General features: G+C 44.7%; 3 non-coding genes across 3 annotated transcripts; all 3 read right to left on the minus strand.

Moving 5' to 3' along the window:
* Window positions 1–21913: 21913 nt before the first annotated feature.
* Window positions 21914–21986, minus strand: TRNAS-GCU (transfer RNA serine (anticodon GCU)). Its single transcript has one exon. It is a non-coding gene; the product is annotated as a tRNA-Ser (tRNA).
* A 3894-nt stretch (window positions 21987–25880) lies between these two features.
* On the minus strand, window positions 25881–25953 carry TRNAI-GAU (transfer RNA isoleucine (anticodon GAU)). The gene has a single exon. It is a non-coding gene; the product is annotated as a tRNA-Ile (tRNA).
* A 1049-nt stretch (window positions 25954–27002) lies between these two features.
* TRNAI-GAU (transfer RNA isoleucine (anticodon GAU)) lies at window positions 27003–27075 on the minus strand. The gene has a single exon. It is a non-coding gene; the product is annotated as a tRNA-Ile (tRNA).
* Window positions 27076–27693: the final 618 nt, after the last annotated feature.

Genomic DNA, 27693 nt, shown 5'->3' on the forward strand with positions numbered 1-27693 from the left:
CCCATCCGGGAGCTGTGTTGTGACGTCTCAAATGTTACGTAAAATGTCAGAGTTTTTCCACAATACCTGACGAACATTTAATTTTTGGGTTTCCGTGGCGCAATAATTAGCGCGTCCAGCTATTAATCGAAAGGTTGGTGGTTCGAGCCCACCCGGGAGCGGTGTTGTGGGATCTCAAATGTAACGTAGAAAGCCAAAGTTTTTCCACAATACCTGACTACCATTTAACTTTTGGGCTTCCTTGGCGCAATGGTTAGCGCGTTCGGCTGTTGACCGAAGGTTGGTGGTTCGAGCCCACCTGGGAGAGGTGCTGTAGGGTCTCAGATGTAACGTAAAAAGTCATAACTTATCCACAATACCTAACAACCATTTAAATTCTGAGCTTCTGGGGCTCACTGGTTAGCGCGTTCGGCTGTTAACCAATAGGTTGGTGGTTCGAGCCCATCCGGGAGAAGTGTTGTGACGTCTCAGATGTAACGTAAAATGTCAGAGTTTTTCCACAATACCTGACGAGCATTTAATTTTTGGGCCTCCGTTGCTCAATGGTTAGAGCGTTCGGCTGTTAACCAATAGGTTGGTGGTTCGAGCCCTCCCGGGAACGGTGTTGTGACGTCTCAGATGTAACGTAAAATGTCAGAGTTTTTCCACAATACCTGACAAGCATTTAATTTTTGGGCTTCCGTGGCGCAATGGTTAGCGCGTTCAGCTGTTAATCGAAAGGTTGGTGGTTCGAGCCCATCCGGGAGCGGTGTTGTGTGGTCTCAGATGTGAAGTAAAAAGTCAAAGTTTTACCTCAATACCAGACGAAAATTTAATTTTTGGGCTTCAGTGGCGCAATGGTCAGCGCGTTCAGCTGTTAACCAATAGGTTGGTGGTTCGAGCCCACCCGGGAGCGGTGTTTTGGGATCTCAAATGTAACGTAAATAGCCAAAGTTTTTCCACAATACCTGACGACCATTTAATTTTTGGGCGTCCGTGGCGCAATGGTTAGCGCGTTCGGCTGTTAACCGAAAGGTTGGTGGTTCGAGCCCATCCGGGAGCGGTGCTGTGAGGTCTCAGATGTGAAGTAAAAAGTCAAAGTTTTACCTCAATACCTGACGACCATTTAATATTTGGGCTTCCGTTGCGCTATGGTTAGCGCGTTCGGCTGTTAACCGAAAGGTTGGTGGTTCGAGCCCACCCGGGAGCGGTGTTGTGGGATCTCTAATGTAACGTAAAAACCCAAATTTTCCCACAATACCTGACGACCATTTAATTTTTGGGCGTCCGTGGCGCAATGGTTAGCGCGTTCGGCTGTTAACCGAAAGGTTGGTGGTTCGAGCCCATCCGGGAGCGGTGTTGTGTGGTCTCAGATGTGAAGTAAAAAGTCAAAGTTTTACCTCAATACCTGACGAAAATTTAATTTTTGGGCTTCAGTGGCGCAATGGTCAGCGCGTTCAGCTGTTAACCGAAAGGTTGGTGGTTCGAGCCCACCCGGGAGCGGTGTTTTTGGATCTCAAATGTAACGTAAATAGCCAAAGTTTTTCCACAATACCTGACGACCATTTAATTTTTGGGCGTCCGTGGCGAATGGTTAGCGCGTTCGGCTGTTAACCGAAAGGTTGGTGGTTCGAGCCCATCCGGGAGCGGTGTTGTGAGGTCTCAGATGTGAAGTAAAAAGTCAAAGTTTTACCTCAATACCTGACGAAAATTTAATTTTTGGGCTTCAGTGGCGCAATGGTTAGCGCGTTCGGCTGTTAACCAATAGGTTGGTGGTTCGAGCCCATCCGGGAGAGGTGTTGTGACGTCTCAGATGTAACGTAAAATGTCAGAGTTTTTCCACAATACCTGACGAACATTTAATTTTTGGGCTTCCGTGGCTCAATGGTTAGAGCGTTCGGCTGTTAACCAATAGGTTGGTGGTTCGGGCCCTCCCGGGAGCGGTGTTGTGACGTCTCAGATGTAACGTAAAATGTCAGAGTTTTTCTACAATACCTGACGAACATTTAATTTTTGGGCTTCCGTGGCTCAATGGTTAGAGCGTTCGGCTGTTAACCAATAGGTTGGTGGTTCGGGCCCTCCCGGGATCGGTGTTGTGACGTCTCAGATGTAACGTAAAATGTCAGAGTTTTTCCACAATACCTGACGAACATTTAATTTTTGGGCTTCCGTGGCTCAATGGTTAGCGCGTTCGGCTGTTAATCGAAAGGTTGGTGGTTCGAGGCCATCCGGGAGCGGTGTTGTGAGGTCTCAGATGTAGCGTGAAAAGTCAAACTTTTTCCATAATACGTGATAACCATTTATTTTCTTAGCTTCCGTGGCTCAATTGTTAGCGCGTTCGGCTGTTAACCAATAGGTTGGTGGTTCGAGCCCATCCGGGAGAGGTGTTGTGACGTCTCAGATGTAACGTAAAATGTCAGAGTTTTTCCACAATACCTGACGAACATTTAATTTTTGGGCTTCCGTGGCTCAATGGTTAGAGCGTTCGGCTGTTAACCAATAGGTTGGTGGTTCGGGTCCTCCCGGGAGCGGTGTTGTGACGTCTCAGATGTAACGTAAAATGTCAGAGTTTTTCTACAATACCTGACGAACATTTAATTTTTGGGCTTCAGTGGCGCAATGGTCAGCGCGTTCAGCTGTTAACCGAAAGGTTGGTGGTTCGAGCCCACCCGGGAGCGGTGTTTTTGGATCTCAAATGTAACGTAAATAGCCAAAGTTTTTCCACAATACCTGACGACCATTTAATTTTTGGGCGTCCGTGGCGAATGGTTAGCGCGTTCGGCTGTTAACCGAAAGGTTGGTGGTTCGAGCCCATCCGGGAGCGGTGCTGTGAGGTCTCAGATGTGAAGTAAAAAGTCAAAGTTTTACCTCAATACCTGACGAAAATTTAATTTTTGGGCTTCAGTGGCGCAATGGTTAGCGCGTTCGGCTGTTAACCAATAGGTTGGTGGTTCGAGCCCATCCGGGAGAGGTGTTGTGACGTCTCAGATGTAACGTAAAATGTCATAGTTTTTCCACAATACCTGACGAGCATTTAATTTTTGGGCCTCCGTTGCTCAATGGTTAGAGCGTTCGGCTGTTAACCAATAGGTTGGTGGTTCGAGCCCTCCCGGGAACGGTGTTGTGACGTCTCAGATGTAACGTAAAATGTCAGAGTTTTTCCACAATACCTGACAAGCATTTAATTTTTGGGCTTCCGTGGCGCAATGGTTAGCGCGTTCAGCTGTTAATCGAAAGGTTGGTGGTTCGAGCCCATCCGGGAGCGGTGTTGTGTGGTCTCAGATTTGAAGTAAAAAGTCAAAGTTTTACCTCAATACCAGACGAAAATTTAATTTTTGGGCTTCAGTGGCGCAATGGTCAGCGCGTTCAGCTGTTAACCAATAGGTTGGTGGTTCGAGCCCACCCGGGAGCGGTGTTTTGGGATCTCAAATGTAACGTAAATAGCCAAAGTTTTTCCACAATACCTGACGACCATTTAATTTTTGGGCGTCCGTGGCGCAATGGTTAGCGCGTTCGGCTGTTAACCGAAAGGTTGGTGGTTCGAGCCCATCCGGGAGCGGTGCTGTGAGGTCTCAGATGTGAAGTAAAAAGTCAAAGTTTTACCTCAATACCTGACGACCATTTAATATTTGGGCTTCCGTTGCGCTATGGTTAGCGCGTTCGGCTGTTAACCGAAAGGTTGGTGGTTCGAGCCCACCCGGGAGCGGTGTTGTGGGATCTCTAATGTAACGTAAAAACCCAAATTTTCCCACAATACCTGACGACCATTTAATTTTTGGGCGTCCGTGGCGCAATGGTTAGCGCGTTCGGCTGTTAACCGAAAGGTTGGTGGTTCGAGCCCATCCGGGAGCGGTGTTGTGTGGTCTCAGATGTGAAGTAAAAAGTCAAAGTTTTACCTCAATACCTGACGAAAATTTAATTTTTGGGCTTCCGTGGCTCAATGGTTAGAGCGTTCGGCTGTTAACCAATAGGTTGGTGGTTCGGGCCCTCCCGGGATCGGTGTTGTGACGTCTCAGATGTAACGTAAAATGTCAGAGTTTTTCCACAATACCTGACGAACATTTAATTTTTGGGCTTCCGTGGCTCAATGGTTAGCGCGTTCGGCTGTTAATCGAAAGGTTGGTGGTTCGAGGCCATCCGGGAGCGGTGTTGTGAGGTCTCAGATGTAGCGTGAAAAGTCAAACTTTTTCCATAATACGTGATAACCATTTATTTTCTTAGCTTCCGTGGCTCAATTGTTAGCGCGTTCGGCTGTTAACCAATAGGTTGGTGGTTCGAGCCCATCCGGGAGAGGTGTTGTGACGTCTCAGATGTAACGTAAAATGTCAGAGTTTTTCCACAATACCTGACGAACATTTAATTTTTGGGCTTCCGTGGCTCAATGGTTAGAGCGTTCGGCTGTTAACCAATAGGTTGGTGGTTCGGGCCCTCCCGGGAGCGGTGTTGTGACGTCTCAGATGTAACGTAAAATGTCAGAGTTTTTCTACAATACCAGACGAAAATTTAATTTTTGGGCTTCAGTGGCGCAATGGTCAGCGCGTTCAGCTGTTAACCAATAGGTTGGTGGTTCGAGCCCACCCGGGAGCGGTGTTTTGGGATCTCAAATGTAACGTAAATAGCCAAAGTTTTTCCACAATACCTGACGACCATTTAATTTTTGGGCGTCCGTGGCGCAATGGTTAGCGCGTTCGGCTGTTAACCGAAAGGTTGGTGGTTCGAGCCCATCCGGGAGCGGTGCTGTGAGGTCTCAGATGTGAAGTAAAAAGTCAAAGTTTTACCTCAATACCTGACGACCATTTAATATTTGGGCTTCCGTTGCGCTATGGTTAGCGCGTTCGGCTGTTAACCGAAAGGTTGGTGGTTCGAGCCCACCCGGGAGCGGTGTTGTGGGATCTCTAATGTAACGTAAAAACCCAAATTTTCCCACAATACCTGACGACCATTTAATTTTTGGGCGTCCGTGGCGCAATGGTTAGCGCGTTCGGCTGTTAACCGAAAGGTTGGTGGTTCGAGCCCATCCGGGAGCGGTGTTGTGTGGTCTCAGATGTGAAGTAAAAAGTCAAAGTTTTACCTCAATACCTGACGAAAATTTTATTTTTGGGCTTCAGTGGCGCAATGGTCAGCGCGTTCAGCTGTTAACCGAAAGGTTGGTGGTTCGAGCCCACCCGGGAGCGGTGTTTTTGGATCTCAAATGTAACGTAAATAGCCAAAGTTTTTCCACAATACCTGACGACCATTTAATTTTTGGGCGTCCGTGGCGAATGGTTAGCGCGTTCGGCTGTTAACCGAAAGGTTGGTGGTGCGAGCCCATCCGGGAGCGGTGTTGTGAGGTCTCAGATGTGAAGTAAAAAGTCAAAGTTTTACCTCAATACCTGACGAAAATTTAATTTTTGGGCTTCAGTGGCGCAATGGTTAGCGCGTTCGGCTGTTAACCAATAGGTTGGTGGTTCGAGCCCATCCGGGAGAGGTGTTGTGACGTCTCAGATGTAACGTAAAATGTCAGAGTTTTTCCACAATACCTGACGAACATTTAATTTTTGGGCTTCCGTGGCTCAATGGTTAGAGCGTTCGGCTGTTAACCAATAGGTTGGTGGTTCGGGCCCTCCCGGGAGCGGTGTTGTGACGTCTCAGATGTAACGTAAAATGTCAGAGTTTTTCTACAATACCTGACGAACATTTAACTTTTGGGCTTCCGTGGCTCAATGGTTAGAGCGTTCGGCTGTTAACCAATAGGTTGGTGGTTCGGGCCCTCCCGGGAGCGGTGTTGTGACGTCTCAGATGTAACGTAAAATGTCAGAGTTTTTCTACAATACCTGACGAACATTTAATTTTTGGGCTTCCGTGGCTCAATGGTTAGAGCGTTCGGCTGTTAACCAATAGGTTGGTGGTTCGGGCCCTCCCGGGATCGGTGTTGTGACGTCTCAGATGTAACGTAAAATGTCAGAGTTTTTCCACAATACCTGACGAACATTTAATTTTTGGGCTTCCGTGGCTCAATGGTTAGCGCGTTCGGCTGTTAATCGAAAGGTTGGTGGTTCGAGGCCATCCGGGAGCGGTGTTGTGAGGTCTCAGATGTAGCGTGAAAAGTCAAACTTTTTCCATAATACGTGATAACCATTTATTTTCTTAGCTTCCGTGGCTCAATTGTTAGCGCGTTCGGCTGTTAACCAATAGGTTGGTGGTTCGAGCCCATCCGGGAGAGGTGTTGTGACGTCTCAGATGTAACGTAAAATGTCAGAGTTTTTCCACAATACCTGACGAACATTTAATTTTTGGGCTTCCGTGGCTCAATGGTTAGAGCGTTCGGCTGTTAACCAATAGGTTGGTGGTTCGGGCCCTCCCGGGAGCGGTGTTGTGACGTCTCAGATGTAACGTAAAATGTCAGAGTTTTTCTACAATACCTGACGAACATTTAATTTTTGGGCTTCAGTGGCGCAATGGTCAGCGCGTTCAGCTGTTAACCGAAAGGTTGGTGGTTCGAGCCCACCCGGGAGCGGTGTTTTTGGATCTCAAATGTAACGTAAATAGCCAAAGTTTTTCCACAATACCTGAAGACCATTTAATTTTTGGGCGTCCGTGGCGAATGGTTAGCGCGTTCGGCTGTTAACCGAAAGGTTGGTGGTTCGAGCCCATCCGGGAGCGGTGTTGTGAGGTCTCAGATGTGAAGTAAAAAGTCAAAGTTTTACCTCAATACCTGACGAAAATTTAATTTTTGGGCTTCAGTGGCGCAATGGTTAGCGCGTTCGGCTGTTAACCAATAGGTTGGTGGTTCGAGCCCATCCGGGAGAGGTGTTGTGACGTCTCAGATGTAACGTAAAATGTCATAGTTTTTCCACAGCAAATGACGACCATTTAAATTTTTGGCTTCCGTGGCGCAATGGTTAGCGCGTTCAGCTGTTATTCATAAGACTGGTGGTTTGAGCCCTTCCGGGAGCGGTGTTGTGAGGTCGCAAATGTGACGTAAAAAGTCAAGGATTTTCCACAATAACTGACGACCTTTTAATATTTGGGCTTCCGTTGCGCAATGGTTAGCGCGTTCGGCTGTTAACCGAAAGGTTGGTGGTTCGAGCCCATCCGGGAGCCGTGTTGTGACGTCTTAAATGTTACGTAAAATGTCAGAGTTTTTCCACAATACCTGACGAACATTTAATTTTTGGGCTTCCGTGGCGCAATAATTAGCGCGTCCAGCTATTAATCGAAAGGTTGGTGGTTCGAGCCCACCCGGGAGCGGTGTTGTGGGATCTCAAATGTAACGTAGAAAGCCAAAGTTTTTCCACAATACCTGACTACCATTTAACTTTTGGGCTTCCTTGGCGCAATGGTTAGCGCGTTAAGCTGTTGACCGAAGGTTGGTGGTTCGAGCCCACCTGGGAGAGGTGCTGTAGGGTCTCAGATGTAACGTAAAAAGTCATAACTTATCCACAATACCTAACAACCATTTAATTTCTGAGCTTCTGGGGCTCACTGGTTAGCGCGTTCGGCTGTTAACCAATAGGTTGGTGGTTCGAGCCCATCCGGGAGAAGTGTTGTGACGTCTCAGATGTAACGTAAAATGTCAGAGTTTTTCCACAATACCTGACGAGCATTTAATTTTTGGGCCTCCGTTGCTCTATGGTTAGAGCGTTCGGCTGTTAACCAATAGGTTGGTGGTTCGAGCCCTCCCGGGAACGGTGTTGTGACGTCTCAGATGTAACGTAAAATGTCAGAGTTTTTCCACAATACCTGACAAGCATTTAATTTTTGGGCTTCCGTGGCGCAATGGTTAGCGCGTTTAGCTGTTAATCGAAAGGTTGGTGGTTCGAGCCCATCCGGGAGCGGTGTTGTGTGGTCTCAGATGTGAAGTAAAAAGTCAAAGTTTTACCTCAATACCAGACGAAAATTTAATTTTTGGGCTTCAGTGGCGCAATGGTCAGCGCGTTCAGCTGTTAACCAATAGGTTGGTGGTTCGAGCCCACCCGGGAGCGGTGTTTTGGGATCTCAAATGTAACGTAAAATGTCAGAGTTTTTCCACAATACCTGACGACCATTTAATTTTTGGGCGTCCGTGGCGCAATGGTTAGCGCGTTCGGCTGTTAACCGAAAGGTTGGTGGTTCGAGCCCATCCGGGAGCGGTGCTGTGAGGTCTCAGATGTGAAGTAAAAAGTCAAAGTTTTACCTCAATACCTGACGACCATTTAATATTTGGGCTTCCGTTGCGCTATGGTTAGCGCGTTCGGCTGTTAACCGAAAGGTTGGTGGTTCGAGCCCACCCGGGAGCGGTGTTGTGGGATCTCTAATGTAACGTAAAAACCCAAATTTTCCCACAATACCTGACGACCATTTAATTTTTGGGCGTCCGTGGCGCAATGGTTAGCGCGTTCGGCTGTTAACCGAAAGGTTGGTGGTTCGAGCCCATCCGGGAGCGGTGTTGTGTGGTCTCAGATGTGAAGTAAAAAGTCAAAGTTTTACCTCAATACCTGACGAAAATTTAATTTTTGGGCTTCAGTGGCGCAATGGTTAGCGCGTTCGGCTGTTAACCAATAGGTTGGTGGTTCGAGCCCATCCGGGAGAGGTGTTGTGACGTCTCAGATGTAACGTAAAATGTCATAGTTTTTCCACAGCAAATGACGACCATTTAAATTTTTGGCTTCCGTGGCGCAATGGTTAGCGCGTTCAGCTGTTATTCAAAAGACTGGTGGTTTGAGCCCTTCCGGGAGCGGTGTTGTGAGGTCGCAAATGTGACGTAAAAAGTCAAGGATTTTCCACAATAACTGACGACCTTTTAATATTTGGGCTTCCGTTGCGCAATGGTTAGCGCGTTCGGCTGTTAACCGAAAGGTTGGTGGTTCGAGCCCATCCGGGAGCCGTGTTGTGACGTCTCAAATGTTACGTAAAATGTCAGAGTTTTTCCACAATACCTGACGAACATTTAATTTTTGGGCTTCCGTGGCGCAATAATTAGCGCGTCCAGCTATTAATCGAAAGGTTGGTGGTTCGAGCCCACCCGGGAGCGGTGTTGTGGGATCTCAAATGTAACGTAGAAAGCCAAAGTTTTTCCACAATACCTGACTACCATTTAACTATGGGCTTCCTTGGCGCAATGGTTAGCGCGTTAAGCTGTTGACCGAAGGTTGGTGGTTCGAGCCCACCTGGGAGAGGTGCTGTAGGGTCTCAGATGTAACGTAAAAAGTCATAACTTATCCACAATACCTAACAACCATTTAATTTCTGAGCTTCTGGGGCTCACTGGTTAGCGCGTTCGGCTGTTAACCAATAGGTTGGTGGTTCGAGCCCATCCGGGAGAAGTGTTGTGACGTCTCAGATGTAACGTAAAATGTCAGAGTTTTTCCACAATACCTGACGAGCATTTAATTTTTGGGCCTCCGTTGCTCAATGGTTAGAGCGTTCGGCTGTTAACCAATAGGTTGGTGGTTCGAGCCCTCCCGGGAACGGTGTTGTGACGTCTCAGATGTAACGTAAAATGTCAGAGTTTTTCCACAATACCTGACAAGCATTCAATTTTTGGGCTTCCGTGGCGCAATGGTTAGCGCGTTTAGCTGTTAATCGAAAGGTTGGTGGTTCGAGCCCATCCGGGAGCGGTGTTGTGTGGTCTCAGATGTGAAGTAAAAAGTCAAAGTTTTACCTCAATACCAGACGAAAATTTAATTTTTGGGCTTCAGTGGCGCAATGGTCAGCGCGTTCAGCTGTTAACCAATAGGTTGGTGGTTCGAGCCCACCCGGGAGCGGTGTTTTGGGATCTCAAATGTAACGTAAAATGTCAGAGTTTTTCCACAATACCTGACGACCATTTAATTTTTGGGCGTCCGTGGCGCAATGGTTAGCGCGTTCGGCTGTTAACCGAAAGGTTGGTGGTTCGAGCCCATCCGGGAGCGGTGCTGTGAGGTCTCAGATGTGAAGTAAAAAGTCAAAGTTTTACCTCAATACCTGACGACCATTTAATATTTGGGCTTCCGTTGCGCTATGGTTAGCGCGTTCGGCTGTTAACCGAAAGGTTGGTGGTTCGAGCCCACCCGGGAGCGGTGTTGTGGGATCTCTAATGTAACGTAAAAACCCAAATTTTCCCACAATACCTGACGACCATTTAATTTTTGGGCGTCCGTGGCGCAATGGTTAGCGCGTTCGGCTGTTAACCGAAAGGTTGGTGGTTCGAGCCCATCCGGGAGCGGTGTTGTGTGGTCTCAGATGTGAAGTAAAAAGTCAAAGTTTTACCTCAATACCTGACGAAAATTTAATTTTTGGGCTTCAGTGGCGCAATGGTCAGCGCGTTCAGCTGTTAACCGAAAGGTTGGTGGTTCGAGCCCACCCGGGAGCGGTGTTTTTGGATCTCAAATGTAACGTAAATAGCCAAAGTTTTTCCACAATACCTGACGACCATTTAATTTTTGGGCGTCCGTGGCGAATGGTTAGCGCGTTCGGCTGTTAACCGAAAGGTTGGTGGTTCGAGCCCATCCGGGAGCGGTGTTGTGAGGTCTCAGATGTGAAGTAAAAAGTCAAAGTTTTACCTCAATACCTGACGAAAATTTAATTTTTGGGCTTCAGTGGCGCAATGGTTAGCGCGTTCGGCTGTTAACCAATAGGTTGGTGGTTCGAGCCCATCCGGGAGAGGTGTTGTGACGTCTCAGATGTAACGTAAAATGTCAGAGTTTTTCCACAATACCTGACGAACATTTAATTTTTGGGCTTCCGTGGCTCAATGGTTAGAGCGTTCGGCTGTTAACCAATAGGTTGGTGGTTCGGGCCCTCCCGGGAGCGGTGTTGTGACGTCTCAGATGTAACGTAAAATGTCAGAGTTTTTCTACAATACCTGACGAACATTTAACTTTTGGGCTTCCGTGGCTCAATGGTTAGAGCGTTCGGCTGTTAACCAATAGGTTGGTGGTTCGGGCCCTCCCGGGAGCGGTGTTGTGACGTCTCAGATGTAACGTAAAATGTCAGAGTTTTTCTACAATACCTGACGAACATTTAATTTTTGGGCTTCCGTGGCTCAATGGTTAGAGCGTTCGGCTGTTAACCAATAGGTTGGTGGTTCGGGCCCTCCCGGGATCGGTGTTGTGACGTCTCAGATGTAACGTAAAATGTCAGAGTTTTTCCACAATACCTGACGAACATTTAATTTTTGGGCTTCCGTGGCTCAATGGTTAGCGCGTTCGGCTGTTAATCGAAAGGTTGGTGGTTCGAGGCCATCCGGGAGCGGTGTTGTGAGGTCTCAGATGTAGCGTGAAAAGTCAAACTTTTTCCATAATACGTGATAACCATTTATTTTCTTAGCTTCCGTGGCTCAATTGTTAGCGCGTTCGGCTGTTAACCAATAGGTTGGTGGTTCGAGCCCATCCGGGAGAGGTGTTGTGACGTCTCAGATGTAACGTAAAATGTCAGAGTTTTTCCACAATACCTGACGAACATTTAATTTTTGGGCTTCCGTGGCTCAATGGTTAGAGCGTTCGGCTGTTAACCAATAGGTTGGTGGTTCGGGCCCTCCCGGGAGCGGTGTTGTGACGTCTCAGATGTAACGTAAAATGTCAGAGTTTTTCTACAATACCTGACGAACATTTAATTTTTGGGCTTCAGTGGCGCAATGGTCAGCGCGTTCAGCTGTTAACCGAAAGGTTGGTGGTTCGAGCCCACCCGGGAGCGGTGTTTTTGGATCTCAAATGTAACGTAAATAGCCAAAGTTTTTCCACAATACCTGACGACCATTTAATTTTTGGGCGTCCGTGGCGAATGGTTAGCGCGTTCGGCTGTTAACCGAAAGGTTGGTGGTTCGAGCCCATCCGGGAGCGGTGTTGTGAGGTCTCAGATGTGAAGTAAAAAGTCAAAGTTTTACCTCAATACCTGACGAAAATTTAATTTTTGGGCTTCAGTGGCGCAATGGTTAGCGCGTTCGGCTGTTAACCAATAGGTTGGTGGTTCGAGCCCATCCGGGAGAGGTGTTGTGACGTCTCAGATGTAACGTAAAATGTCAGAGTTTTTCCACAATACCTGACGAACATTTAATTTTTGGGCTTCCGTGGCTCAATGGTTAGAGCGTTCGGCTGTTAACCAATAGGTTGGTGGTTCGGGCCCTCCCGGGAGCGGTGTTGTGACGTCTCAGATGTAACGTAAAATGTCAGAGTTTTTCTACAATACCTGACGAACATTTAATTTTTGGGCTTCCGTGGCTCAATGGTTAGAGCGTTCGGCTGTTAACCAATAGGTTGGTGGTTCGGGCCCTCCCGGGAGCGGTGTTGTGACGTCTCAGATGTAACGTAAAATGTCAGAGTTTTTCCACAATACCTGACGAACATTTAATTTTTGGGCTTCCGTGGCTCAATGGTTAGCGCGTTCGGCTGTTAATCGAAAGGTTGGTGGTTCGAAGCCATCCGGGAGCGGTGTTGTGAGGTCTCAGATGTAGCGTGAAAAGTCAAACTTTTTCCATAATACGTGATAACCATTTATTTTCTTAGCTTCCGTGGCTCAATTGTTAGCGCGTTCGGCTGTTAACCAATAGGTTGGTGGTTCGAGCCCATCCGGGAGAGGTGTTGTGACGTCTCAGATGTAACGTAAAATGTCAGAGTTTTTCCACAATACCTGACGAACATTTAATTTTTGGGCTTCAGTGGCGCAATGGTCAGCGCGTTCAGCTGTTAACCGAAAGGTTGGTGGTTCGAGCCCACCCGGGAGCGGTGTTTTTGGATCTCAAATGTAACGTAAATAGCCAAAGTTTTTCCACAATACCTGACGACCATTTAATTTTTGGGCGTCCGTGGCGAATGGTTAGCGCGTTCGGCTGTTAACCGAAAGGTTGGTGGTTCGAGCCCATCCGGGAGCGGTGTTGTGAGGTCTCAGATGTGAAGTAAAAAGTCAAAGTTTTACCTCAATACCTGACGAAAATTTAATTTTTGGGCTTCAGTGGCGCAATGGTTAGCGCGTTCGGCTGTTAACCAATAGGTTGGTGGTTCGAGCCCATCCGGGAGAGGTGTTGTGACGTCTCAGATGTAACGTAAAATGTCAGAGTTTTTCCACAATACCTGACGAACATTTAATTTTTGGGCTTCCGTGGCTCAATGGTTAGAGCGTTCGGCTGTTAACCAATAGGTTGGTGGTTCGGGCCCTCCCGGGAGCGGTGTTGTGACGTCTCAGATGTAACGTAAAATGTCAGAGTTTTTCTACAATACCTGACGAACATTTAATTTTTGGGCTTCCGTGGCTCAATGGTTAGAGCGTTCGGCTGTTAACCAATAGGTTGGTGGTTCGGGCCCTCCCGAGAGCGGTGTTGTGACGTCTCAGATGTAACGTAAAATGTCAGAGTTTTTCTACAATACCTGACGAACATTTAATTTTTGGGCTTCCGTGGCTCAATGGTTAGAGCGTTCGGCTGTTAACCAATAGGTTGGTGGTTCGGGCCCTCCCGGGAGCGGTGTTGTGACGTCTCAGATGTAACGTAAAATGTCAGAGTTTTTCCACAATACCTGACGAACATTTAATTTTTGGGCTTCCGTGGCTCAATGGTTAGCGCGTTCGGCTGTTAATCGAAAGGTTGGTGGTTCGAGGCCATCCGGGAGCGGTGTTGTGAGGTCTCAGATGTAGCGTGAAAAGTCAAACTTTTTCCATAATACGTGATAACCATTTATTTTCTTAGCTTCCGTGGCTCAATTGTTAGCGCGTTCGGCTGTTAACCAATAGGTTGGTGGTTCGAGCCCATCCGGGAGAGGTGTTGTGACGTCTCAGATGTAACGTAAAATGTCAGAGTTTTTCCACAATACCTGACGTACATTTAATTTTTGGGCTTCCGTGGCTCAATGGTTAGAGCGTTCGGCTGTTAACCAATAGGTTGGTGGTTCGGGCCCTCCCGGGAGCGGTGTTGTGACGTCTCAGATGTAACGTAAAATGTCAGAGTTTTTCTACAATACCTGACGAACATTTAATTTTTGGGCTTCCGTGGCTCAATGGTTAGAGCGTTCGGCTGTTAACCAATAGGATGGTGGTTCGGGCCCTCCCGGGAGCGGTGTTGTGACGTCTCAGATGTAACGTAAAATGTCAGAGTTTTTCTACAATACCTGACGAACATTTAATTTTTGGGCTTCCGTGGCTCAATGGTTAGAGCTTTCGGCTGTTAACCAATAGGTTGGTGGTTCGGGCCCTCCCGGGAGCGGTGTTGTGACGTCTCAGATGTAACGTAAAATGTCAGAGTTTTTCCACAATACCTGACGAACATTTAATTTTTGGGCTTCCGTGGCTCAATGGTTAGATTGTTCGGCTGTTAACCAATAGGTTGGTGGTTCGGGCCCTCCCGGGAGCGGTGTTGTGACGTCTCAGATGTAACGTAAAATGTCAGAGTTTTTCCACAATACCTGACGAACATTTAATTTTTGGGCTTCCGTGGCTCAATGGTTAGAGCGTTCGGCTGTTAACCAATAGGTTGGTGGTTCGGGCCCTCCCGGGAGCGGTGTTGTGACGTCTCAGATGTAACGTAAAATGTCAGAGTTTTTCCACAATACCTGACGAACATTTAATTTTTGGGCTTCCGTGGCTCAATGGTTAGCGCGTTCGGCTGTTAATCGAAAGGTTGGTGGTTCGAGGCCATCCGGGAGCGGTGTTGTGAGGTCTCAGATGTAGCGTGAAAAGTCAAACTTTTTCCATAATACGTGATAACCATTTATTTTCTTAGCTTCCGTGGCTCAATTGTTAGCGCGTTCGGCTGTTAACCAATAGGTTGGTGGTTCGAGCCCATCCGGGAGAGGTGTTGTGACGTCTCAGATGTAACGTAAAATGTCAGAGTTTTTCTACAATACCTGACGAACATTTAATTTTTGGGCTTCCGTGGCTCAATGGTTAGAGCTTTCGGCTGTTAACCAATAGGTTGGTGGTTCGGGCCCTCCCGGGAGCGTTGTTGTGACGTCTCAGATGTAACGTAAAATGTCAGAGTTTTTCCACAATACCTGACGAACATTTAATTTTTGGGCTTCCGTGGCTCAATGGTTAGCGCGTTCGGCTGTTAATCGAAAGGTTGGTGGTTCGAGGCCATCCGGGAGCGGTGTTGTGAGGTCTCAGATGTAGCGTGAAAAGTCAAACTTTTTCCATAATACGTGATAAACATTTATTTTCTGAGCTTCCGTGGCTCAATTGTTAGCGCGTTCAACTGTTAACCAATAGGTTGGTGGTTCGAGCCCACCCGGGAGCGGTGTTTTGGGATCTCAAATTTAACGTAAAAACCCAAAGTTTTTCCACAATACCTGACGACCATTTAATTTTTGGGCGTCCGTGGCGCAATGGTTAGCGCGTTTGGCTGTTAACCGAAAGGTTGGTGGTTCGAGCCCATCCGGGAGCGGTGTTGTGACGTCTCAGATGTTACGTAAAATGTCAGAGTTTTTCTACAATACCTGACGAACATTTAATTTTTGGGCTTCCGTGGCTCAATGGTTAGAGCGTTCGGCTGTTAACCAATAGGTTGGTGGTTCGGGCCCTCCCGGGAGCGGTGTTGTGACGTCTCAGATGTAACGTAAAATGTCAGAGTTTTTCTACAATACCTGACGAACATTTAATTTTTGGGCTTCCGTGGCTCAATGGTTAGAGCTTTCGGCTGTTAACCAATAGGTTGGTGGTTCGGGCCCTCCCGGGAGCGGTGTTGTGACGTCTCAGATGTAACGTAAAATGTCAGAGTTTTTCCACAATACCTGACGAACATATAATTTTTGGGCTTCTGTGGCTCAATGGTTAGCGCGTTCGGCTGTTAATCGAAAGGTTGGTGGTTCGAGGCCATCCGGGAGCGGTGTTGTGAGGTCTCAGATGTAGCGTGAAAAGTCAAACTTTTTCCATAATACGTGATAACCATTTATTTTCTGAGCTTCCGTGGCTCAATTGTTAGCGCGTTCGGCTGTTAACCAATAGGTTGGTGGTTCGAGCCCACCCGGGAGCGGTGTTTTGGGATCTCAAATGTAACGTAAAAACCCAAAGTTTTTCCACAATACCTGACGACCATTTAATTTTTGGGCGTCCGTGGCGCAATGGTTAGCGCGTTCGGCTGTTAACCGAAACGGTGGTGGTTCGAGCCCATCCGGGAGCGGTGCTGTGAGGTCTCAGATGTGAAGTAAAAAGTCAAAGTTTTACCTCAATACCTGACGACCATTTAATATTTGGGCTTCCGTTGCGCTATGGTTAGCGCGTTCGGCTGTTAACCGAAAGGTTGGTGGTTCGAGCCCACCCGGGAGCGGTGTTGTGGGATCTCTAATATAACGTAAAAACCCAAATTTTCCCACAATACCTGACGACCATTTAATTTTTGGGCGTCCGTGGCGCAATGGTTAGCGCGTTCGGCTGTTAACCGAAAGGTTGGTGGTTCAAGCCCATCCGGGAGCGGTGTTGTGACGTCTCAGATGTTACGTAAAATGTCAGAGTTTTTCCACAATACCTGACGACCATTTAATATTTGGGCTTCCGTTGCGCAATGGTTAGCGCGTTCGGCTGTTAACCGAAAGGTTGGTGGTTCGAGCCCACCCGGGAGCGGTGTTGTGGGATCTCTAATGTAACGTAAAAACCCAAAGTTTATCCACACTGAAACCATTATTTTTATACTTTTTGCTTTAATTCTAGCAAATGTAACGATATTCAATCAAAAAACTGTTAAAATTAAATTTTTCAATAAGAAATCGTTGTCACGGATTTTGTATCTTGAAGAAGAAAAACATGCGATTTTTTCGGTACTTTTTTGAATGCATTTTTTTCTGGAGAAATTTTTGACCGAATTCAGCTTAATTCCCTATAAAACACTCATTAAAAGTGATTTCATCTCGATTGAACAATAAATAAAAATGTACCTCGATTTTTAATAACATTTTCAAAATCGACGTTTCACGGCCAAAGAAGCATATTTTGAGTATTTCTTCACTATTTTCAAATATAACCACTGAAACCGTTATTTTTATACTTTTTGCTTTAATTCAAGCAAATGTAACGATAATCATTCAAAAAACTGTTAAAATTCAATTTTTCCATAAGAAATCGTTGTCACGGATTTTGTATCTTGAAGAAGAAAAACATGCGATTTTTTCGGTACTTTTTTGAATGCATTTTTTTCAGGAGAAATTTTTGACCAAATTCAGCTTAATTCCCTATAAAACACTCATTAAAAGTGATTTCATCTCGATTGAACAATAAATAAAAATGTACCTCGATTTTTAATAGCATTTTCAAAATCGACGTTTCACGGCCAAAGAAGCATATTTTGAGTATTTCTTCACTATTTTCAAAAATAACCACTGAAACCATTATTTTTATACTTTTTGCTTTAATTCAAGCAAATGTAACGATATTCAATCAAAAAACTGTTAAAATTAAATTTTTCAATAAGAAATCGTTGTCACGGATTTTGTATCTTGAAGAAGAAAAACATGCGATTTTTTCGGTACTTTTTTGAATGCATTTTTTTCAGGAGAAATTTTTGACCGAATTCAGCTTAATTCCCTATAAAACACTCATTAAAAGTGATTTCATCTCGATTGAACAATAAATAAAAATGTACCTCGATTTTTAATAACATTTTCAAAATCGACGTTTCACGGCCAAAGAAGCATATTTTGAGTATTTCTTCACTATTTTCAAATATAACCACTGAAACCATTATTTTTATACTTTTTGCTTTAATTCAAGCAAATGTAACGATAATCATTCAAAAAACTGTTAAAATTCAATTTTTCCATAAGAAATCGTTGTCACGGATTTTGTATCTTGAAGAAGAAAAACATGCGATTTTTTCGGTACTTTTTTGAATGCATTTTTTTCAGGAGAAATTTTTGACCAAATTCAGCTTAATTCCCTATAAAACACTCATTAAAAGTGATTTCATCTCGATTGAACAATAAATAAAAATGTACCTCGATTTTTAATAGCATTTTCAAAATCGACGTTTCACGGCCAAAGAAGCATATTTTGAGTATTTCTTCACTATTTTCAAAAATAACCACTGAAACCATTATTTTTATACTTTTTGCTTTAATTCAAGCAAATGTAACGATATTCAATCAAAAAACTGTTAAAATTAAATTTTTCAATAAGAAATCGTTGTCACGGATTTTGTATCTTGAAGAAGAAAAACATGCGATTTTTTCGGTACTTTTTTGAATGCATTTTTTTCAGGAGAAATTTTTGACCGAATTCAGCTTAATTCCCTATAAAACACTCATTAAAAGTGATTTCATCTCGATTGAACAATAAATAAAAATGTACCTCGATTTTTAATAACATTTTCAAAATCGACGTTTCACGGCCAAAGAAGCATATTTTGAGTATTTCTTCACTATTTTCAAATATAACCACTGAAACCATTATTTTTATACTTTTTGCTTTAATTCAAGCAAATGTAACGATAATCATTCAAAAAACTGTTAAAATTCAATTTTTCCATAAGAAATCGTTGTCACGGATTTTGTATATTGAAGAAGAAAAACATGCGATTTTTTCGGTACTTTTTTGAATGCATTTTTTTCAGGAGAAATTTTTGACCAAATTCAGCTTAATTCCCTATAAAACACTCATTAAAAGTGATTTCATCTCGATTGAACAATAAATAAAAATGTACCTCGATTTTTAATAGCATTTTCAAAATCGACGTTTCACGGCCAAAGAAGCATATTTTGAGTATTTCTTCACTATTTTCAAAAATAACCACTGAAACCATTATTTTTATACTTTTTGCTTTAATTCAAGCAAATGTAACGATATTCAATCAAAAAACTGTTAAAATTAAATTTTTCAATAAGAAATCGTTGTCACGGATTTTGTATCTTGAAGAAGAAAAACATGCGATTTTTTCGGTACTTTTTTGAATGCATTTTTTTCAGGAGAAATTTTTGACCGAATTCAGCTTAATTCCCTATAAAACACTCATTAAAAGTGATTTCATCTCGATTGAACAATAAATAAAAATGTACCTCGATTTTTAATAACATTTTCAAAATCGACGTTTCACGGCCAAAGAAGCATATTTTGAGTATTTCTTCACTATTTTCAAATATAACCACTGAAACCATTATTTTTATACTTTTTGCTTTAATTCAAGCAATGTAAAGATATTCATTCAAAAAACTGTTAAAATTCAATTTTCAATAAGAAATCGTTGTCACGGATATTGTATCTTGAATAAAAAAAACATGCGATTTTTTCGGTACACTTTAGAATGCATTTTTTTTGGAGAAATGTTTGACCGAATTCAGCTTAATTCCCTATAAAACACTCTTTGAAAGTGATTTCATCTTGATTGAACAATAATTAAAAATTTACCTCGATTTTTAATAACATTTTCAAAATCGACGTTTCACGGCCAAAGAAGCATACTTTGAGTATTTCTTCACTATTTTCAAATATGTTCACTGAAACCATTATTTTTATACTTTTTGCTTTAATTCAAGCAATGTAACGATATTCATTCAAAAAACTGTTAAAATTCAATTTTCAGTAAGAAATCGTATTCACGGATTTTGTGTCTTGAAGAAGAAAAACCTGCGATTTTTTCGGTACTTTTTTGAATGAATTTTTTTCTGGAGAAATTTTTGACCGAATTCAGCTTAATTCCCTATAAAACACTCATTGAAAGTGATTTCATCTCGATTGAACAATAAATAAAAATGTACCTCGATTTTTAATAACATTTTCAAAATCGACGTAACTCGGCCTAAGGAAAACATTTTGAGTATTTGTTCACTGTTTTCAAATATAACCACTGAAACCATTATTTTTGTAATTTTTGCGTTAATTCAAGCAAATATAACGATATTCATTCAACAAACTGTTAAAATTCAATTTTAAATAAGAAATCGTTGTCACGGATTTTGTATCTTGAAGAAAAAAAACATGCGATTTTTTCGGTACACTTTTGAATGCATTTTTTTCTGGAGAAATGTTTGACCGAATTCAGCTTAATTCCCTATAAAACACTCATTGAAAGTGATTTCATCTCGATTGAACAATAAATAAAAATGTACCTCGATTTTTAATAACATTTTCAAAATCGACGTTTCACGGCCAAAGAAGCATATTTTGAGTATTGCTTGGAACATGCAAAGACTTTTATAATTATCCGAACATTTGTGTCAAGGTCACATTATTTACATCCCCGTATCTCTGGTTGAACCAGAGTTACGAGCCTGCAAACTTTATTTTCAAAAATCAAAAGTAACCTTCTAACAATATGTGAGACAAAAAATAAGTTGACGACGATATTGAGGTAGCCTCAAGTTTAAAGTATCCTTGTATGGGGAGCAAAGAGTACTATAACATATCCAAAGGAGATCCCAGTATCTCTTGTAGAACAAAAGTTATGAGCCTCCAAAGTTTAGTGCAAAAATCATAAGTAACATAATAAAAATAAGTGAGACGATACCAAAGTTGACGAACATTTTGCTTAATATCTCGGCCCCTGTTTGTCGTAGCTCAATGTTTTTACTATGGTTAGATGGGGGACAATTTGGACTATAACATATCCTAAGGACATCCCCGTATCTCTAGTAAACACAGAGTTATGGGCCTGCAAAGCATAGTCTAATGCATTTCCTTTGGACGGGTTGTTTGTTTACGTTTAGCTTAATTACTCGGCCCCTGTTTTTCGTAGCTCAATGTTTTTAGTATGGTTAGATGGGGGACAAATTGGACTATAACATACTCAAAGGACATCCCCGTATCTCCAGTGGAAACAGAGTTACGAGCCTGCAAAGTATAGTCTAACTCATTTCCTATGGAGGGGGTTTGTTTCTTTACGTTTCGCTTAAGTACTCGGCCCCTGTTTGTCGTAGCCCAAAGTTTTTAGTATGGTTAGATGAATGACAAATTGGACTATAACATATCCTAAGGACATCCCGGTATGTCTAGTAGACACAGAGTTATGGGCCTTGCAAAGTATAGTCTAATGCATTTTCTATGGAGGGGTTTGTTTGTTCACGTATTGCTTAATTACTTGACCCTGTTCTTTCGATTAAAAATAATAACATATCTTTAGTGTAGCGGTTATCGCATCCGCCTCACTCTCGGAAGGCCACAGGTTCGAAACCACGAAGTTTTTTTTACATTAGAGATCCCACAACACCGCTCCCGGGTGGGCTCGAACCACCAACCTTTCGGTTAACAGCCGAACGCGCTAACCATTGCGCAACGGAAGCCCAAATATTAAATGGTCGTCAGGTATTGTGGAAAAACTCTGACATTTTACGTAACATCTGAGACGTCACAACACCGCTCCCGGATGGGCTCGAACCACCAACCTTTCGGTTAACAGCCAAACGCGCTAACCATTGCGCCACGGACGCCCAAAAATTAAATGGTCGTCAGGTATTGTGGAAAAACTTTGTGTTTTTACGTTACATTTGAGATCCCAAAACACCGCTCCCGGGTGGGCTCGAACCACCAACCTATTGGTTAACAGCCGAAAGCGCTAACAATTGAGCCACGGAAGCTCAGAAAATAAATGTTTATCACGTATTATGGAAAAAGTTTGACTTTTCACGCTACATCTGAGACCTCACAACACCGCTCCCGGATGGCCTCGAACCACCAACCTTTCGATTAACAGCCGAACGCGCTAACCATTGAGCCACGGAAGCCCAAAAATTAAATGTTCGTCAGGTATTGTGGAAAAACTCTGACATTTTACGTTACATCTGAGACGTCACAACACCGCTCCCGGGAGGGCCCGAACCACCATCCTATTGGTTAACAGCCGAACGCTCTAACCATTGAGCCACGGAAGCCCAAAAATTAAATGTTCGTCAGGTATTGTGGAAAAACTCTGACATTTTACGTTACATCTGAGACGTCACAACACCTCTCCCGGATGGGCTCGAACCACCAACCTATTGGTTAACAGCCGAACGCGCTAACAATTGAGCCACGGAAGCTAAGAAAATAAATGGTTATCACGTATTATGGAAAAAGTTTGACTTTTCACGCTACATCTGAGACCTCACAACACCGCTCCCGGATGGCCTCGAACCACCAACCTTTCGATTAGCAGCCGAACGCGCTAACCATTGAGCCACGGAAGCCCAAAAATTAAATGTTCGTCAGGTATTGTGGAAAAACTCTGACATTTTACGTTACATCTGAGACGTCACAACACCGCTCCCGGGAGGGCCCGAACCACCAACCTATTGGTTAACAGCCGAACGCTCTAACCATTGAGCCACGGAAGCCCAAAAATTAAATGTTCGTCAGGTATTGTGGAAAAACTCTGACATTTTACGTTACATCTGAGACGTCACAACACCGCTCCCGGGAGGGCCCGAACCACCAACCTATTGGTTAACAGCCGAACGCTCTAACCATTGAGCCACGGAAGCCCAAAAATTAAATGTTCGTCAGGTATTGTGGAAAAACTCTGACATTTTACGTTACATCTGAGACGTCACAACACCGCTCCCGGGAGGGCCCGAACCACCAACCTATTGGTTAACAGCCGAAAGCTCTAACCATTGAGCCACGGAAGCCCAAAAATTAAATGTTCGTCAGGTATTGTAGAAAAACTCTGACATTTTACGTTACATCTGAGACGTCACAACACCGCTCCCGGGAGGGCCCGAACCACCATCCTATTGGTTAACAGCCGAACGCTCTAACCATTGAGCCACGGAAGCCCAAAAATTAAATGTTCGTCTGGTATTGTAGAAAAACTCTGACATTTTACGTTACATCTGAGACGTCACAACACCGCTCCCGGGAGGGCCCGAACCACCAACCTATTGGTTAACAGCCGAACGCTCTAACCATTGAGCCACGGAAGCCCAAAAATTAAATGTTCGTCAGGTATTGTGGAAAAACTCTGACATTTTACGTTACATCTGAGACGTCACAACACCTCTCCCGGATGGGCTCGAACCACCAACCTATTGGTTAACAGCCGAACGCGCTAACAATTGAGCCACGGAAGCTAAGAAAATAAATGGTTATCACGTATTATGGAAAAAGTTTGACTTTTCACGCTACATCTGAGACCTCACAACACCGCTCCCGGATGGCCTCGAACCACCAACCTTTCGATTAACAGCCGAACGCGCTAACCATTGAGCCACGGAAGCCCAAAAATTAAATGTTCGTCAGGTATTGTGGAAAAACTCTGACATTTTACGTTACATCTGAGACGTCACAACACCGATCCCGGGAGGGCCCGAACCACCAACCTATTGGTTAACAGCCGAACGCTCTAACCATTGAGCCACGGAAGCCCAAAAATTAAATGTTCGTCAGGTATTGTAGAAAAACTCTGACATTTTACGTTACATCTGAGACGTCACAACACCGCTCCCGGGAGGGCCCGAACCACCAACCTATTGGTTAACAGCCGAACGCTCTAACCATTGAGCCACGGAAGCCCAAAAGTTAAATGTTCGTCAGGTATTGTAGAAAAACTCTGACATTTTACGTTACATCTGAGACGTCACAACACCGCTCCCGGGAGGGCCCGAACCACCAACCTATTGGTTAACAGCCGAACGCTCTAACCATTGAGCCACGGAAGCCCAAAAATTAAATGTTCGTCAGGTATTGTGGAAAAACTCTGACATTTTACGTTACATCTGAGACGTCACAACACCTCTCCCGGATGGGCTCGAACCACCAACCTATTGGTTAACAGCCGAACGCGCTAACCATTGCGCCACTGAAGCCCAAAAATTAAATTTTCGTCAGGTATTGAGGTAAAACTTTGACTTTTAACTTCACATCTGAGACCTCACAACACCGCTCCCGGATGGGCTCGAACCACCAACCTTTCGGTTAACAGCCGAACGCGCTAACCATTCGCCACGGACGCCCAAAAATTAAATGGTCGTCAGGTATTGTGGAAAAACTTTGGCTATTTACGTTACATTTGAGATCCAAAAACACCGCTCCCGGGTGGGCTCGAACCACCAACCTTTCGGTTAACAGCTGAACGCGCTGACCATTGCGCCACTGAAGCCCAAAAATTAAATTTTCGTCAGGTATTGAGGTAAAACTTTGACTTTTTACTTCACATCTGAGACCACACAACACCGCTCCCGGATGGGCTCGAACCACCAACCTTTCGGTTAACAGCCGAACGCGCTAACCATTGCGCCACGGACGCCCAAAAATTAAATGGTCGTCAGGTATTGTGGGAAAATTTGGGTTTTTACGTTACATTAGAGATCCCACAACACCGCTCCCGGGTGGGCTCGAACCACCAACCTTTCGGTTAACAGCCGAACGCGCTAACCATAGCGCAACGGAAGCCCAAATATTAAATGGTCGTCAGGTATTGAGGTAAAACTTTGACTTTTTACTTCACATCTGAGACCTCACAGCACCGCTCCCGGATGGGCTCGAACCACCAACCTTTCGGTTAACAGCCGAACGCGCTAACCATTGCGCCACGGACGCCCAAAAATTAAATGGTCGTCAGGTATTGTGGAAAAACTTTGGCTATTTACGTTACATTTGAGATCCCAAAACACCGCTCCCGGGTGGGCTCGAACCACCAACCTATTGGTTAACAGCTGAACGCGCTGACCATTGCGCCACTGAAGCCCAAAAATTAAATTTTCGTCTGGTATTGAGGTAAAACTTTGACTTTTTACTTCACATCTGAGACCTCACAACACCGCTCCCGGATGGGCTCGAACCACCAACCTTTCGGTTAACAGCCGAACGCGCTAACCATTGCGCCACGGACGCCCAAAAATTAAATGGTCGTCAGGTATTGTGGAAAAACTTTGGCTATTTACGTTACATTTGAGATCCCAAAACACCGCTCCCGGGTGGGCTCGAACCACCAACCTATTGGTTAACAGCTGAACGCGCTGACCATTGCGCCACTGAAGCCCAAAAATTAAATTTTCGTCTGGTATTGAGGTAAAACTTTGACTTTTTACTTCACATCTGAGACCACACAACACCGCTCCCGGATGGGCTCGAACCACCAACCTTTCGATTAACAGCTGAACGCGCTAACCATTGCGCCACGGAAGCCCAAAAATTAAATGCTTGTCAGGTATTGTGGAAAAACTCTGACATTTTACGTTACATCTGAGACGTCACAACACCGTTCCTGGGAGGGCTCGAACCACCAACCTATTGGTTAACAGCCGAACGCTCTAACCATTGAGCAACGGAGGCCCAAAAATTAAATGCTCGTCAGGTATTGTGGAAAAACTCTGACATTTTACGTTACATCTGAGACGTCACAACACTTCTCCCGGATGGGCTCGAACCACCAACCTATTGGTTAACAGCCGAACGCGCTAACCAGTGAGCCCCAGAAAGCTCAGAAATTAAATGGTTGTTAGGTATTGTGGATAAGTTATGACTTTTTACGTTACATCTGAGACCCTACAGCACCTCTCCCAGGTGGGCTCGAACCACCAACCTTCGGTCAACAGCCGAACGCGCTAACCATTGCGCCAAGGAAGCCCAAAAGTTAAATGGTAGTCAGGTATTGTGGAAAAACTTTGGCTTTCTACGTTACATTTGAGATCCCACAACACCGCTCCCGGGTGGGCTCGAACCACCAACCTTTCGATTAATAGCTGGACGCGCTAATTATTGCGCCACGGAAGCCCAAAAATTAAATGTTCGTCAGGTATTGTGGAAAAACTCTGACATTTTACGTAACATTTGAGACGTCACAACACGGCTCCCGGATGGGCTCGAACCACCAACCTTTCGGTTAACAGCCGAACGCGCTAACCATTGCGCAACGGAAGCCCAAATATTAAAAGGTCGTCAGTTATTGTGGAAAATCCTTGACATTTTACGTCACATTTGCGACCTCACAACACCGCTCCCGGAAGGGCTCAAACCACCAGTCTTTTGAATAACAGCTGAACGCGCTAACCATTGCGCCACGGAAGCCAAAAATTTAAATGGTCGTCAGGTGCTGTGGAAAAACTATGACATTTTACGTTACATCTGAGACCTCACAACACCGCTCCCGGATGGGCTCGAACCACCAACCTATTGGTTATCAGCCGAACGCGCTAACCATTGAGCCACGGAAGCTCAGTAATTAATTGGTTGTCAGGTATTGTGTAGAAACTCTGACTTTTTACATTATATCTGAGACCCCACAAAACGCTCCCGGAGGGGCTCGAACCACCAACCTTTTGAATAACAGCTGAGCGCACTAACCATTGCGCCATGGAAGCCCAAAAATTAAATGTTCGTCAGGTATTGTGGAAAAACTCTGACTTTTCACGTTACACCTGAGACACCACAAAACGCTCCCGTATGGGCTCGAACCACCAAACTTTCGGTTCGTCAGTTATTGTGGAAAACGTTTGACTTTTTACGTTACATCTGAGACCTCACAACACCGCTCCCAGATGGGCTCGAACCACCAACCTATTGGTTAACAGCCGAACGCGCTAACCATTGAGCCACGGAAGTTGAGAAATTAAATGTTTGTCCCGTATTGTGAAAAAGTTTTGACTTTTTACGCTACATCTGAGACCCCACAACACCTCTCCTGGTTGGGCTCGAAACACCAACCTTTCGGTTAACTGCTGAACGCGCTAACCATTGCGCCACGGAAGCCCAAATATTAAATGGTCGTCAGGTATTGTGGAAAAACCTCGACTTTTTACGTCACATCTGAGACATCACAACACCGCTCCCGGGTACGCTCGAACCACCAACCTTTCGGTTAACAGCCGAACGCGCTAACCTTTGCGCCACGGAAGCCCAAATATTAAATGGTCGTCAGGTATTGTGGAAAACCCTCGACTTTTTACGTCACATCTGAGACTTCACAACACCGCTCCCGGGTACGCTCGAACCACCAACCTTTTGAATAACAGTTGAGCGCGCAAACCATTGCGCCACGGAAGCCCAAAAATTAAATGTTCGTCAGTTATTGTGGAAAATCCTTGACTTTTTACGTCACATTTGCGACCTCACAACACCGCTCCCGGAAGGGCTCAAACCACCAGTCTTTTGAATAACAGCTGAACGCGCTAACCATTGCGCCACGGAAGCCAAAAATTTAAATGGTCGTCAGGTGCTGTGGAAAAACTATGACATTTTACGTTACATCTGAGACCTCACAACACCGCTCCCGGATGGGCTCGAACCACCAACCTATTGGTTATCAGCCGAACGCGCTAACCATTGAGCCACGGAAGCTCAGTAATTAATTGGTTGTCAGGTATTGTGTAGAAACTCTGACTTTTTACATTATATCTGAGACCCCACAAAACGCTCCCGGAGGGGCTCGAACCACCAACCTTTTGAATAACAGCTGAGCGCACTAACCATTGCGCCATGGAAGCCCAAAAATTAAATGTTCGTCAGGTATTGTGGAAAAACTCTGACTTTTCACGTTACACCTGAGACACCACAAAACGCTCCCGTATGGGCTCGAACCACCAAACTTTCGGTTCGTCAGTTATTGTGGAAAACGTTTGACTTTTTACGTTACATCTGAGACCTCACAACACCGCTCCCAGATGGGCTCGAACCACCAACCTATTGGTTAACAGCCGAACGCGCTAACCATTGAGCCACGGAAGTTGAGAAATTAAATGTTTGTCCCGTATTGTGAAAAAGTTTTGACTTTTTACGCTACATCTGAGACCCCACAACACCTCTCCTGGTTGGGCTCGAAACACCAACCTTTCGGTTAACTGCTGAACGCGCTAACCATTGCGCCACGGAAGCCCAAATATTAAATGGTCGTCAGGTATTGTGGAAAAACCTCGACTTTTTACGTCACATCTGAGACATCACAACACCGCTCCCGGG

Source organism: Phalangium opilio, unplaced genomic scaffold (genome assembly GCF_054372755.1).
Source record: "Phalangium opilio isolate 3A_F unplaced genomic scaffold, DU_Popi_V2 ptg001675l_1, whole genome shotgun sequence".
NCBI classification, from domain to species: Eukaryota; Metazoa; Arthropoda; class Arachnida; order Opiliones; family Phalangiidae; genus Phalangium; species Phalangium opilio.